General features: G+C 59.2%; 1 protein-coding gene across 3 annotated transcripts in view; it reads right to left on the bottom strand.

Moving 5' to 3' along the window:
• Positions 1-6134, bottom strand: part of CDON (cell adhesion associated, oncogene regulated) — a 39911-nt gene extending 33777 nt beyond the window's left edge. The window contains exon 1 of one of the 3 annotated variants that reach the window (XM_052697257.1): positions 5986-6134. The gene's annotated coding sequence lies outside the window, so the exon portion shown is untranslated. The remainder of the gene's footprint in view (positions 1-5985) is intronic. The other 2 variants (XM_052697258.1, XM_052697259.1) reach the window with 2 other exon arrangements.
• Positions 6135-13118: the final 6984 nt, after the last annotated feature.

The following is a 13118-nucleotide window of genomic DNA, read 5'->3' as shown; positions in this document are numbered from 1 at the left end:
AGGATTATGCATAAGAGCAGAGCAGTCGAACAGTTCTGACTCTCTTCCCTCCAGATTGTTGCTTTCCTCCTCGCACAGCTCGGCGCCGAGCTCAGCAGATAACTGCAGCCAGGACCGATCCCACCCCACGTCAGCATCCATCCCGTAGCAAGAAAAACAAGATTAAGGAGCACCGCGGCATTAGTCTTCATTTAAACTTGGCAAGGAGAGCAAGAGCTCTTTCTGTTGGCTCCTCTTTGTGTTTTTAAGCAGTCTCAGACTCAGCCAGAGAAAGGTGCCTGGACTTTTTAATAGTTGGGGATTAGAAAGGACAACACTTGTACACTTGCCAGACCCCAGATAAGTCGTGAATGCTTAGGTTAAGCAGGCGAGCATCTGCCTCCTGCAATATATACATTTCCAGAGTGAAAATAAACAGCTTCACACCTCCGGCTCAGAGAAGGGCTTCGGCTTCTTCTGCGTCCTCAACCTGCCACCTACCAGACAAGGAAAGGGCGCGGGGTGAAGGTCACTGCCAGCTCCTCCTGCAGCCCACAGGAGCGCAGCGGAGCGGCTCGCGCCCAGCACCGGGACCGGAGCAGAACTGCAACCCACAGCAACTGCAGCTTCGTTTGCCTCCACCACGTTCTCCACGTGTGGCAGCCTACATATATAAGCGGTGACAAATGCACTAATTAAAAAAATGCCAGCTTGGAAACTCGACCGTTTTTCAAGTGCTCAGAAGTCCATAACCCAGAGGGCTGCACCTCGAATTACTGCGAGCACTAAATTCATCGGAGATCTGCTTCTGTGACGACTTCCAGCGCTGCACAGACTCAATGCGTGGGGCCACACAGCCGCCGGCCCTCCTCCCCCAGCACCCACCATCCATTATCCCCCCCTGGGCTCCTCTCTGCCCGCTCCCAACAGGCACAGCAATGGGAAGCGCCTCAGTCTGAGTATCTGAATTTAAAATTATACCATCGGGCCCAAAATTTCAACATATTTTGAGAGTTTTGGTAATAACATTTCTGATTACATCCGTTGCCAGCTTCCTTCTACACCCTTACAAAGATTTGAAGTATACATTCCAATTTCATTCGGCAACAAAGATTAGTGGCAAGAACAGAAAACATCTTCTGTTCCAAGAAACCCTCGGGGTTTTCCTCCTCAGCTCACATTTCATTAGAGGAGGCTCCAACCTCCGGGCTGCGATGTCACTGCAAGGTATTGAGGCAATCAGCCTCCGTGCCCCGCCAACACGCACGGATGGAAGGCTGCTGAGAAACAAAGGGCTCCTGAAGCGACTGCAGGCAAAACAGTTCCTTAAAAGTAACAGTCCTCAGCAAACAGCACGCAGAGCCGGGCCTGGCCTTCCGTCAGCGTGGCTGCAATGCGAGAGCTGCGTTCTGCGGGGGAAAGGGGCGGAAGCCACGCGGCGCTGCTGCTGCAGGCAGCGGAGCACAGCCACGATCCATCACCGCCTCAGCACCCAGCCTGCGCAGCCCAGGGCACCCAGGAACTCCGCTGGGTGCTGCAGCGCTCGAGGCCACCACGTCCCCACGGGGCCCAAAGCAAAGCAACGCCACTGCCACGACAGCGAGCGCTGCTCCCTGAGACGGGGCTGCAGGCAGCTCCCAACCCTCACCCACCTGCAGACATCTGACACGGCCCCAAGCCTTCCCCCCCTTCCGTACGCGCTGGGATTTCAGCGGGCCCCGCAGAATGAGACGGCGAAGACAGACGCAGTTCGGTGGGGGAGGAGAGGCACGCACTATTAAACACATCATCTGTTTGGAGCGCTGGCTCCTGCTTGTTCTTGGTTATATTATTCACTCAGGAGTGGATTAATCCATCACTGCAAAAGAATCTCCTGATCTCAGAGATAAAGGCAACAAGTCATGTACTGACTGTCTGTGGATCCTCCTGAGAACCTCCAGCTTCTCTCATACCCTTATTTGGGCTGATCTATCAGCTCTTAACAAACAGCAAGCAAGAAGGGAAACAAGAACAGAAAAAACACCACCTCGCAACAGGGACTGTAGTGGGGAGAGCCCCGCTCGGGTCCAGAGGGGATCAGAAACCCCAAAACACTCCTGTGGTTTGTGGTCACCAACTTCCTCCACTCTTGGTGCAGTTCCCCATGACGGCCACGTCCTCAACGAGGAGCACTCGCAGGGGTCACCTCCTGCACCAGCACATCAGTGAGAAGCCTTTCCTTGTCAGCCACATGGATGTCTTCTCTGCCAGCTGAGAGCCGAGGGAGGGAAACCCCTCATAGCATCCACTCGTAGGAACCACAGCATCTCCAACTGCATCAGAGCAGGCTGCCGCCCAGCAGTGCCAGCACACATCCAAGGGCACTGCAAGAGGAACGGGAGCTGCTGCAGCCCTCCCTGGGACAGCAGAGGTAGGGAAGGGGCAGCATCTGTAGGACGAGCAGGGCAGCACAGCCCACAGCCACCAGCTGGTGGTGCCCAGCCCTTCCCAGAGCACACAGCCCCTTTGTTTGAGCTCAGCTTGGTGCAGCAGCACTGCGCTGTGCACCATCACGGCCCAATTCCCGCTGCAGCCCTTCCCCTCCTCTGCTCTGCTTCGGTATTTGTAGATTTGCTGCGAGGAAAACCCAGCGCGCAGACTTTGTACCACTCCGAGGTAGGAAACATTAAACTTGCCTTTGAATTAAACAAATAAGGCTCAACCACTCGGTTCATTATCAGATACAATGGTTGAAGTCTGTGGGGAAAACTAAACAGCAAAATCCAGCCCATAAATCAGAGGCGTGATCAGACAGACAGGTGAGGCCGGGGGCGGTTTCACGTTCCTGCAGCAGCTCGGTCTCACAGCCCAGCACGCTCTGCTCCCCCAGCATCGCCCCCAGCTGCCAGGCAGGACCAAGAAACACTCCAACAGAGGGGGCTTATCTCCTGCTGCTCATCAGGGGATTTACCACTTCTTTTTCATTTCTGTTAGCCTTCCCCCCCTTACTGTTTCAGTGAGCTGAATGGTTTATGGGGCAAAGTATGGGGGAACAGCAAAGCCTTTCCCCTCCGCAACACTTAGCTCAGCTACACCATGAGAGCGCAGCTTTATGAGCCAGTTAAGCTCATTTAAAACTGGCTGCTGCCAAAAGGGGCTGCGCCCCCCCCTGCAGCCACCACAGCCATCAGAAAATTTGGGGCACCCTTCTGAGCAGTGAACCCACCCAGCAGCATCCCCAGGGCACCAGCCATGCACCCTCTGCTCTGAGCCCCCGGGTGGTGGGAGAGCTCCAGCAGCTCACAGAGATGAGAGATGGAAATACAGCCCAGCTTGTGTGATCGTTTTCCCTTCTGTTGGAAGGCAGCAGAGATTTCTCACATCGGAAGAGCGAGGGCTTAATGGGAAAGGCAGGTGGTGCAGGCAGTGCTGAGCACACGGCTCGTCAAACTGCTGCAGGACCATCAGCACAGCACCAGGATGGGGCTGAGCAGAACCGTGTGAGACACAGCCCTGGAAGACGCAGGGAGCCATCTACAAGGAAACTGCTGGAAGAACACCCAGAAAAAAGCAGCGTGCACATACACAGGCAGCTATCTATTCCAGGAATTCTTGAGATGGGTAATTGGAGACTGCTCTCGTTAGCAGAGAGCCTTCGTGCTGAGCTTGCGGAGGAGACCGTAGGGGTTGGGATGGGAAGAGGGAGGATCTCTCCCTGGAGAAAGAGGGAGAGACAACAGCAAGTTCAGGCAGTGCTGGGAACGCAGCTCTGGAAACTTGTCAGATGTTGCACTGCAGAACTGCTACAGACAACAGCACTCGGGGTGAATCGTTCCCATGCAGCTGGGAACGCTCCTGGGGAGCAGAGCTGCCAGCTGAGCCACCAGACTGCAACAGCAGCAGTGCACAGAGAACAGCCTGGTGCCAGCCTGGAGAGTCTGAACTGATAGGAAAGCAGGAGGTTTCCATCGAGAGAGGAACCTGAGCAGCTCCCCTCCACACAACAGCACTGACTGCATTGGCTGCACGACTCAGCTGTGAGATTCCCAAACAGCTTCTGCCAGCTCTCCTCTGCTCTTAGAGGGGCTCAAACACCGTCTGTATCTGAACGTGTGTGCGTGTCAGTGAGAGGAAAAAGTCAAAGGAGGGAGGCTGAGAAAAGACTGAGGGCTCCAAACAAAGAAAACGCACTGCAGACCTCGGGTTGTTATTAAAAAACACTTCTAGTTACAGGACGGTTCATCTCACAGCATTAAAAACCACAGAAATACTGCAGCAAGTGGGAAAGCTGCAAGCTCAGTGCTGGGGCTCCCTGAGAACATCAAACCCAGCGCAGCTCTGAGCCTCTCTGGAACCGCATCCAGGAGCAGCAGAACCCGCAGCTGTCACACAGACACAGCAGCAGCCCCAGGATGGGCACCGTGGAGCTGCGCCAAGCCAAATCAAACCAGTGAAACAGAATGCATCTTCATACAGCTGCGCAGATGGCTGCGTGCCTGAGAACACTGCAGGCTGCAGATCAGAGACACCCGGCTCTGCATGAGAAACCAAAAACGCCCCAAATCCACACTGAGTTACAAAATAGCTTCATCCTGATAGGACTTAACCATCTCTCTCTTCTCAGTTCGGTTTTGGAAGCTGAAGCTCTGCTGTCCTTACGTTGATGGTGGTGAGCAGAGCAGGACGGCACCCTGAGCAGCCGCAGCTCCCAGCAGGGCTCCCACAACAGCCGAGGCCTGTGCAGGCACTGCGGAGGGGTGGTGGGATGAGGAACACCAGCGCTGTGTGCCCGTGGAGCCAATCCATCGCTGTGCTTCACTGTTTCCACATCTGCAGAAGCAGGCTTTAAACAAGTAAGTGTGTTTCTAAGCTTTGACAGTTAAAATCCTCAAGTGACATCACCTGAAGTCTGAGCACAGCTGCCTTATTCCTCTGGCACATGGCCGTGCCAAAGTAAGCACGAGCCCCAGTTTATGGGCTGACAGCACACCTCGGGATGGCGAAAGCACTGCTGGGGTTTGCCCTGCAGCACTACGGCCCCTCCTGACATCTTTCCTTGCTTTTGGAGGTAAGAAACACCACATTAAGGAGCACTGAGCCCCAGCAGAGGAGCACACAGGGTGCACCGACCCAACGAGTTTGGTGGAACACCAGAACGGTGCTCACAAGGAGGAGGGCGATGGAAACCCACGGGGCAGCAGAGCCCGGGGTGCCCCGCATGGCGCACGGGAGGGGAGCAGAGCACCCACCCCGACACGGCCGCTTACAAGCAGCTTAAGGGTGTAAATCGCGTTAATCCCGGTAACAAAGCTCCAGGCTCACCCTGGTGTGAATCGCTAATCCCTCTCCAAGCGGGGCTGCCCTCATCCAGAGCTCGGAGTCACAACAGCGCAGCGCCGAGAGGCGATCCCACCGAGCAGCCCGAGAGACCCCAACAGCACCGAGCAGCTCCAGGGGCCGCAGCACCGCTGTGCCCATCTGCTCAGAGCCTTCCCTCTTGTTTTGGAGGGGATTACTGGAAAAATGCACATTCCCCTTTTTATTGCTGTGTATATCGGGCTCTCCCCGAGGCAGCCTCCAAAAACGCAGCGCGTTGGCTTCAATCTCACGAGCAGCGCGCGTTTGGTTTGCTAAAAGAAAAGCACGCAGGTCACAGTCAACCGGATCAAAAAGGTAAGGATTCACACCGCCTCACGCGAGCCGAGAGCTTCCACAGCTCAGCCGCCACTAATTGCAAAAGCACCTTTCCGTCTTAATGAGTTGGTTGGGCAGAGCAGCACCGGCAGTTGTCGGGAAGCGGCTTTGCAGCAGGCGAGGATCGCGAGGAGCGCTCAACCTGCCTCGTGCAGCGATGACGCCCGGCCTGCAGCCGCAAGCAAGAGAGCAAAGCGGGAGCGGAACGGAGAGGCGGCGCGAGCGAGAGGCGAAGCGGAGCGGCTCGCTGTCACAGGGCCGGGGTCGGCGCGCGCGTTAACGAGCGGGGCTCGGGCCGAGCGGCGCAAAACCCCCCGCGGCCGCAGCACTCACCGCTCCGGGGCTGACAGCTCCGCTCAGCGCCGCCGTTCGGGGCTCGGCGGCTCGTGCCGGGGGTGCGAGGCGAGCGGCGCGCCGCGCGCACGCGGGCAGCCCGCAAGGAGTCACGCCGCGCCCGGCTGCCGGCGGCCGCATCCAGCCGGGAAACGCAGCTCCCGCGTCCCCCAGCCCGCAGGGAAGCGGCCCCGGCCCCGCTGCCTGCAGGCGGGGCGGGCGACCCGGCCGGGCGCCTCCCGCCCGCTCCCGCGAGCCCCGCCGCCCGCCGCCCCCGCCCCGCGGAGCGTACCAAGGGCCGGAGGAGCGGGGGGAGCGCGGCGGAGGCCCCCGCGGGAGGAAGCGGGGCGGCGGGCGCGGGCCCTTTAAGAGGGAGGGGGCGGGGCGCGGGGCGCGCGCGGTGCTGGGGTGGGAGGGGCGCGCGCGCCCGCGGGTGGCTGAGCGGGAGGGGCGGCGCGCGGGGCGCGTGCACGAGGCGCGGCTTCGCTCGTGAGACTTTTCCCCGTGCAAAATTTCCCTGTGCAAGCGGGGCGTTTTGCTGCCGCGAGCGGCCGTGACTGAGCGACCGCTGCGCACTGCGCGCCCCGCTCGGCTGCGACGTGAAGCCGCGTTCCCGAGCGCCGTGCAACGGCTGTGCGCGTGAGCGTCACCTGTGGGCTCTGGCCGTGCGCTGCGTGTCCGCGTGCCCCATCGGGAGCTTCGCGCGAACGTGAGACGTGCATTCCTGAGCGCCGTGCAATAGCTGTGCGCGCGCAAACCTCCGTGCACCGCTCACCTCTCTGCGCCCCACGCGAGCGAGAGCTTGTTTGCATGAAAATGCGTGCCTGAGCGCTGCGCAAACTTCCCCCGTGCAAACATTACCCACACATCTGCATTCCCTCGTGCAGAGGGTTTTGCAATCCAAGGCTGTTCACGCACCCGCAGGACCTGCTGCACGCCGCTCTGCTGCGCGGCTCACCTCTGCCCCCGCGGCCCTTCAAGCGGCACGAAGGCACGGAGCTGCAGGGCAGGACGGGGGGAGTCGTTTGAGCCTTTCCAGAGCGCGGGGCTGGAGGCGCTCCTGCACGCTGCACACAAGCTCTGCGCGCGATCCTCCAACTGATAACAGCGGGGAAAAAAACCTCTGCTTGGGCAGACAGTGCTAAAACCAACAAAAGTGGGCTTATCTGGGCTTGGAGCGCGTCCAAACGCAAACCGCAAGAAGATCATATTAAGCATCCGGGAAGCTCCCATCATTTGCAGCGTAATTTAATATTAACAGCTTGCTAAATTGCCAGCATTAGACCTAATCTTTGGAATTAAACTCCGGAGTGGGGCGTCCCGGCTCCCGCGCTGCTCCCCAGCCCCGGCTCTCCATCCCTCCCGGCCCAGCTGTGCTGATGGCTGCGTGGGGATGGGATTGGAGCCCACGAAGGGCTTCCCGTCAAAGGGCCTCTCAGTCTGTGGGTCTTTGGGCAAACCCAGCAGGCCAGCGGGCTCCGCTACCCGGTGTTTACCAGCCCTAATTTTGTCCCTGCAGAGGTTTCCTGCAGGACGTCATTATTTCCACAAGTGCAAAAAGGGAGAAATGAGGAAAAGCACTCCGTGTCCCCAGACTGCCAGAGCGGGGGAGGAACGCTGCTCACATGTGTGCCTTGTGTGGGCAGGGACATGGGGGGACCATGGCTGTCGTCTGCTCCAAGGGATGGAACTGGAGAATAGCTCTGTAAAGGGGATGGAGATGGCCCTGATAGCAGATGGCCATGGTAGGAAATGGCTGTGATGAAAGATGACATCCCTGATGGGTGGAAGGTGTCCCTGATGGCAGATGTCCCCAGTGGAAGGTGGCCGTGGTGAGAGATGTCCATGGTGGAAGTTGTTTGTGATGGGCCCCAATGGAAGATGATGGCCCCAGAGGAAGATGGCCCTTCTAGCAGCAGCCCTCTAATAAAGAACTGTTTGGGAACAAAGTCAGCCCTAGGACAAGGTGAGCACTGGGCGCAGCCCAAGCACTGGATGCAGTCGCGCCGTTTCGTCCCGCAGCGCCGTTGCCGGGATGCCTCCAGGTTCCCATTATTTAAGCTGTGGCAGAGATTATTAGAAAGCATTTCCCACTCGTATAAAAACCAGATGCGCTTCGTCACGCTGCGATCACGCCAGGATTTGAAAACAAAACCGAGCAGGGCTCTCGGCATCCAGAGGGGATAATTACTCTTTGCGGGGGAAAAACAACAGGGAAGTGCAGGGCTGAGCTCGGAAGCAGCCCGGTGGGTTCGCCGCGTGCCGTTGTGCCCCCGCCGCCCCCAGCAGCCCCCGCAGGAGGAGGATTGGGCGGGGAGTGGTGAAATTTGCTCCTTTTCTTCCGCTTTGCCACATCGATGCCCCCTGAGCCCATTAGGGAGACCCAGCTGCCGCCGCAGCCCTTACATCACCCAAAGCGGGCGGTATTTGCATGAGAAAGCCCTCTTTGGGGGGGGAATTGCCTCTTAATTACGGAGCAGCAGTCACTTTAATTAGCATGTCTCCATGCTCTCTGGTACTTTGCATGGATTCAAATGAGCTGCTCATTAGGGACAAGCTACGCCCGTTAGCGGTGCGCTGAGTGAATTAACGCCGGAGGGGCCCGGGGGACTTTCAGGGCCGTGCACGAAGATGCGTAGCTGCAGCATCTCCGGGCAGCGCCGTTTCCAAATCCTCGCAGTGACGCAGCAGCTCCGGAGGTGACGCTGCTGCTTTGCACGCGTGGCTGCAGCGCGAGCGCCGTGCGGGGACCCGACGCGGCTCCGTGTGCCCCGCGCCCAGCACAGCGCCTGCCGTGTTTTGGGGTTTCCTGCAGCGGGACCATCGCCGACCCACAACCAAACTGCTCGCGAGAGGGGAGCAAAATTTGGCCGGCATCTTCACCCCCGCTGCTGTCGTCGGGAGCAAATCTAATTACTGGAAGGCGGCAGGGCCATGAAAGCGGATGAAGTCATCTGCTTTCAAAGGCGCCGAGTGACACCCGGACGACGGGGCTCCGCTAATCCCTTCTGCAAAGATGCAAATGGCAGCACCGGGCTGCGGGCTGCTGGCTTTGTCTGGCGGCGGTTCGTAACCGGCCCGGTGGGGACAGAAAGGCCGTGACCCAGCAACCTCTGCGGGTTCTCGCCAGGTTTGGGCGGCTTCGGCGGCCCAACCTCGGCGCTGCCCCTCTTGCTGCTGACCCGGCCGCCGGGCCGTGCTGCTGTCACCTTTTCCCGTTGCTCAGCTTCCTCAGGGCGGCCTTTCCTCCTGGTCGAGCGTTGCCCCCCGTGCGCCCTTCTGGGGTTTGGCTCTTGCATCTCGCAGTGCCCCATGCTGGCATCCCGAAGATGGGCAACGGGGGCACCTGCTCTGCCCCACACCGCAGCTGGGGCCACGAAAGCCGTCTCCTCTTGGGGGTCTCTGTTCCACGTTGACCCCTTCTGGCCCTTCCCCACTGCATGCTACACCCCCATCCGGCAGAAGGGCGGCGAGCCGTCATTAACGGGCCGTTACCCAACCCCTCCCAGCCCAGCCCGGCACTTGGGGCCGGCTTTGTTCCACCCCGATGGCAGCAGGCAGGTAGCTCAGCGTTCGGCGGGGCGGGGGCCGCGTTCCCCCTCTGCTCACAGCGAGGGCGACTTTTCTCCGGCTGCTCCGTAATCCGATCGTCCTGTCACGGTTCCCGGGAGCGGGGCCGCCCAAACAAAGCCCCGGCGCATCCTCGGCTCCCGCGGCCGGGGGCTGCAGCTGCGCCTCGGAGCGTGACCGATCGGGAATGAGCCTCCGCAGCGCGTCTAATGCCGTTTGGACAGGGGGCCTTTCATGCACTCGTGGGAGCGAGGCCCCGCCATTGAGCCGGCAGCGCCCCGCGCTCCAACCCTCCTCGCTCCCACTCCGCGGGAGCTGCGCGGCCCCACAGCGGTGTCCTCGGGGCACTGCGGGCCGGGATGGGGACTGGGGGGCAGCGGGGAGGGGGAGGAGGGACCGGCAGGTGGGGGTGGGCGGTAGATGCGGGGTCAGCGTGGGAGGCTGAGGGTCGGAGACGCTCCGCGTTGCCCTGGCCTGGTCCCCAGTGGATCCCAGTCCTTGTCACTCTGTCCCCACTCTGCCTTGTCCTCCTGTCCCCTCACCCCTTCATACCTTTCCCAGCCAATATCTTGTCCTGGTCCCCATCACTCCATCCCCAGCAGATATCTTGCTTTGGTTCCCCTTAGTATCTCATCCTGGTCCCCATCCCCCTGTCCCAGTCCACATCAACTCAGCCCAGTCCCTAATGGGCATCTCCTCCCAGTCACCATCCTGGTTCCCTTGTCCCAGTCCTCACCAGGCGCTTCATCCCAATTTCCATCACCTTGTCCTGGTCCCCAGCTCCCCATCCCGCTCTACTTGTCCCCACATTCCCAGTCACCTCTTGAGGGGCTCCAGCACAGAGGGTTAAGGGGCACTGCTGGGAAGGCTCAGCCTGATCCTGGCCTTACTGGGCGGACGGGCTGTTGGGGGACAGGTGAAGACTGCAGGGTCACAGAGTTTGTGGCTTCCATCTTTCTCTGCTTTTTAAGCATCTGACACCCGGTGCATTTTCCTGCCAGTGAGAGCTTTTGGTCTGAAACACATCACCTTTCAAGTCCTCTTTAGCCACATTAAGGTCAATATCAGGGACAGAAAAGTCTGTAAAACCCTCGTGTAACATTTACGTGTGAACAGCTTCTGTGGTAGCAGTAAAACCCTATCAGTCACATCGCTGATGCCTAGAAAAACACAGCTGCTCTCAGAGCGCTGCTGCCGCAGGATTTATCGGGGCTTCGCTGCCCAATGCGTCGCAGGCAGCCCCTGGGATGCAACGGGTCTCCATGTGGGGGTCTTCTCCTGCCTGGGGTGGTCCCTGGGCTGTTCATCTGTGGAAGTGGTGTTGGGTGGCATCAGCTGATGGAGCTCAACAAGAGGGGAAAGGAGCGTGGAGCAGAGCGGGTGGGAGGTGTGGGGGGGTCGGATGGGAGCAGCGTGGGAAGGGAAGGTGAGGAGATGAGACAAGGTAAGGAGAGGAGGAGAGAGATGAGGAGAGAAGAGACAAAGATAAGGAGGAGGTGGTGAGAGGGGATGATGGAAATGGAGATGGAGAAGGAAGGGGGGATGGAGGAGAAGCAGAAAGAGGAGAAAGAGGAGGAGGAAGGGCAGGGAAGAGCTCCGACACCTCGCCGTGCCCCAGGCTCTGCTGCTGGCCCACACCAGGCACAGGGAATTCCCTGCTCTGCCGCAGCCCCTGCTGAGCACAGCCCCCTCCCAACACGCTGCGTTCCATCATCTCTAGGGGTGAACGATGGGACATGGGGGGCATGCGGGGGGGCACGGGGGCCCTCCTACAGCCCAACAGGGTTGAGGGCAAAAGCAGAGCGTCTGAAAACCCCTTTGCACCTGCCCCGTGGTCCTGCTGCAAAAACAGAGCCGGGATGGAAACAAAGCAAAGCCAGCTTTCCTCCTCAAGTGAGCAAAAACTTGGCGTTTTTAGGAAAAAAAAAGGAAGAGATAAAACTCCTTCTGAAGCCAATGTTTGCCTTGGCAGAGTTCTGCTCCGCCGGACCCGCCGTCGCCCGGGGAGCCGCGGCCACGTGCGATGCCCCAACCCCCCGCACCCCCCCGTCGGCCATCAGCGCTTTGAAGCGCGGGGCAGGAAATGAAGAGCCGCCTTCAAACGATCGCTTGTCTCCTCCGGGGCTGGGGAAACGGGAAAGGAGGCAATTTCCTCATCTCCCCAGCCAGCTTGGTGGGGGATAAGGCAGATTTTTGGAAGGGGATGCGCAGCCTGCGAGCATCGCGAGGGAGCGCCGCCCCCCCCCGAGGGCGCCTCCATCCTCGGCCAACCTGCGTGCTGGAAACGAGCGCGGTGAGAGCAGGGCTGGCGGCGCGGGGAGCAGCTCCTGTCCACCCGCTCTGCTTCGGGGCTCGCTGTGTTCCTCCATCCTTTCCCCCGCTGCACCACTCTGCAAGTGATATCACAGCATAATCGTATCTCCCTCGGAGCTTTGCCAGCCGTGCACTTAAGGGTTTTCTTTGCTTTTCACTTTTTTTCTTTTTTCTTTTTTCCCAGTGCAAAGTGGCTTTTTGACCCAGGCGCACATTTTCATAGAGAAGGTTTATTTTGGCCGAAAGCCTTTATTTTTGTGTGTGTGTTAAAAAGAAATACGGTGAGGCAGCGCTGAGCGGCCGGTGGCAGGGAGGGAGGGAGGGAGGGTCCTGCAAAACGTGGGGGAGGAAAAAATTATCATCTATTTGGGCTTTTTCATCAGAAATGCCAGTGTGGGAGTGCTGGGGGGTGAAGCATTCCGCAGCTCCTCTGTCCCACTGCATCTGGTCCTGCTGGCTGCAGCTGCCCGCAAGGGAGCACAGAGTGCTGCCAGGCAGCCCTGGGCTCTTGGGGCACTGGGGTGACCCCAAAAGAAGTCCAGACGTGCTGAAGGGGGATCAGACCTCGTGGCAGCTTCGAGGATCTGAGGAGTCTTCACTCCCCCCAGGACCCTCCTGCCCCATGCCTGGGTGAGCCTTGGTGGCAGGCGATGGATGCCGGGTTGCTTGGCACCAGCCCTGCTTCCCACTGTGCCTCCTGGTGACACCCCACACCTGCACTGGAGCCATTTTGTCCCCAGCCCCATCTCCAGTCTCTCAGGCAGCCCTCAGAGCAGTGGTGTGGGTTGCTTGCCTCCATCCCCGTATCCCCAGTGGACCTCAGACTGACATTGAAGGCCCTTTGGCTCCATCTTTTGCTCCTGAAGGACCTCAGAGCGGTGGTGTAGGTCACTTATGTCAGTCCTCAGCTCTCAGATGGGTGTCAAGCCAATGTCTTAGGTAACTGATGTCCATTGGCCTCCCTGAAGGATCTACGTAGGCGCTTGTCTCCATCCCCAACCCCCGAAGGACTTCCACACAGGGTTGTAGCTTGCTTGCATTCATCCTTACGTCCCTTGATGGACACCAAAGCAGTGTTTCAGGTTACGTGTGCCCATCTCTCCCTCCCCAAAGGACCTCACCCCAATGTTACAGCTTGCTTGTGTCCATCTGTAGCTCCTGAAGAACCTCAAAGCAACCGTGAAGGAACCTCAACTCAACCTCTCTCTGATGGGCCTCCAACCCACCCTGCAGAGCCCATCCCACCCCCA

Source organism: Tympanuchus pallidicinctus, unplaced genomic scaffold (assembly GCF_026119805.1).
Source record: "Tympanuchus pallidicinctus isolate F22 unplaced genomic scaffold, pur_lepc_1.0 scaffold30, whole genome shotgun sequence".
Lineage (NCBI taxonomy): Eukaryota > Metazoa > Chordata > Aves > Galliformes > Phasianidae > Tympanuchus > Tympanuchus pallidicinctus.
Note: the sequence above shows the minus strand (reverse complement) of the source record. Positions and strands in the feature narration are given on the sequence as shown.